Here is a 2,288-nt window from a genome sequence, read left to right on the forward strand (position 1 = left end):
TTAGATTCTTAAAGTTAATAAGTAAAATTGCAAAGTGAACAGCATTCTGATCTGGCAGCATGTATGGCTCATTCGTAAATGTCAAGAGCCTGACGTTGCATCTTTGCGACTGTGGATCCCAAGGCCAAAATAGCACTAAGTACCTACAATGCACTCCCAGGCCTCAACAAAATGGAAATAAAAGTTTGGAAAAGTGGACCAAAGAGAATGCAGAGTAGAGCAGCAAGAAAGCCAGTAAGGACAAATTGGGCTTATGGGACCTTGGAGCTCCCATAAACCCAATGCCAGGAGAAAAGGTCCAGAAACAGAATAGAAAAGAAAAAAAGGAGCAGCGGAAACTTATAGTGGCCTCAGATGCACTTTAAAAGATGTTTGGGGGATCCCTGGGTGGTGCAGCCGTTTGGCGCCTGCCTTTGGCCCAGGGCGCGATCCTGGAGACCCGGGATCGAATCCCACATCGGGCTCCTGGTGCATGGAGCTTGCTTCTCCCTCTGCCTGTGTCTCTGCCTCTCTCTCTCTCTGTGACTATCATTTAAAAAAAAAAAAAAAAAAAGATGTTTTGGCGGGGATCCCTGGGTGGCGCAGTGGTTTGGCGCCTGCCTTTGGCCCAGGGCGCGATCCTAGAGACCCGGGATCAAATCCCACGTTGGGCTCCCGGTGCATGGAGCCTGCTTCTCCCTCTGCCTGTGTCTCTGCCTCTCTCTGTGTGTGACTATCATAAATAAATAAAATTTAAAAATAAAATAAAATAAAATAAAAGATGTTCTGGGGATTGGGGATCCCTGGGTGGCTCAGTGGTTGAGCGTCGGCCTTCAGCCCAGGGCATGATCCTAGAATCCCAGGTTCAAGTCCCGCGTCGGGCTCCCTGCATGGAGCCTGCTTCTCCCCCTGCCTGTGTCTCTGTCTCTCTGTCTCTGTCTCTCATGAATAAATAAATAAATAAAATCTTTAAAAAAAATAAATGTTCGGGGGATCCCTGGGTGGCTCAGGGGTTTAGCACCTACTTCCGCCCAGAACGTGACCCTGGAGACCCGGGACTGAGTCCCACGTTGGGCTCCCAGCATGGGGCCTGCTTCTCCCTCTGCCTATATCTGTCTCTCATGAATAAATAAATTACAACTTAAAAAAAAAAAAAAAAAAAGATGTTCAGGGGGGCAGCCCAGGTTGCTCAGCGGTTTAGCCTCTGCCTACAGCCCAGGGCGTGATCCTGGAGCCCCAGGTTCAAGTCCCGCGTCGGGCTCCCTGCATGGAGCCTGCTTCTCCCTTTGCCTGTGTCTCTGCCTCTCTCTCTGTGTCTCTCATGAATAAATAAAATCTTAAAAAAAAAAAAAAAACCTAAAAAATAAAAGATGTTGGGTAACAGCTGCCAGACCCTCCTAGAGTAACGGCAACGGCAAGGAACCGAATTCCCAGGCCCGTGCCCGAGAGCTGGCAGCGGGTCCCGTTGTGCTCGAGCGAGGTCCTCCTTGTCTGCGAGGCGTAATAGGGCGCTGGCACCTTCCCACCCGCGGCAAGGGGCCGCCCTTCCAGCCGCCAGGAACCTCCGGGGTCCTGGGGGGCCGCTGAGGGCCGCTCAGCATTGAGGGGGTGGGCGCCCCCCACGCCGAACCAGCGGCGTCCGCCGAGACACCGGAGGCCCCGGGGGAGGGGGGGCGGGGGGCTACTGCCGCTCAGGGCTTCCCCTTCGGTGGACGTCCCTGCACCCCTGACTCCAAGTGATAATTTTGCAAGACGCTCAATGTCTCTAAGAACGTCTGATGAACCACGCCTCCGCGCCGTTCCGCAGCAGCCGTCCAACACGCTACTCAGAAGGCCCGGAACGGCGGCGGGGAGCGCGGCTCGGCCCACCGACCCTCCGTACGCTCCCCCACGAGCTGGGAACCGCGGGCGACGCGCGGCCCCGGGAGGCAGGCGGGAGGCTGGAGGCGGGCGGGCGGCGAGCGAGGGGCGGCGAGCACTGCGCAGCTGCGGGTGGGCGCGCACATGCGCAGAGGCCCCGGAGCGCCGGGGCGGGGCCGGGGGCGGGGCCGGGGCCGGGGGCGGGGCCGGGGGCGGGGCCGGGGGCGGGGCGTCAGGCGCGGGCGCGGCGCACGCAGCATGGCGTCCAACATCTACTTGTTCCGCCAGCGGATCAGCCGGTTCGGCCAGGTGCGGCCCGGGGAGGCGCCGCCCCTTCCCGCCCCTGCCCGCCCCTCGCCTTCCGCGGCCGCCCCTCGGCGTCCCCGCCGGAGCGCCTCGGCCGGCGGCTCAACCGCCCCGCCCCGCCCCGCCCCGCCCCGCGGCGTCCC

The sequence above is a fragment of the Vulpes lagopus genome, chromosome 11 (assembly GCF_018345385.1).
Source record: "Vulpes lagopus strain Blue_001 chromosome 11, ASM1834538v1, whole genome shotgun sequence".
Taxonomy (NCBI): Eukaryota; Metazoa; Chordata; class Mammalia; order Carnivora; family Canidae; genus Vulpes; species Vulpes lagopus.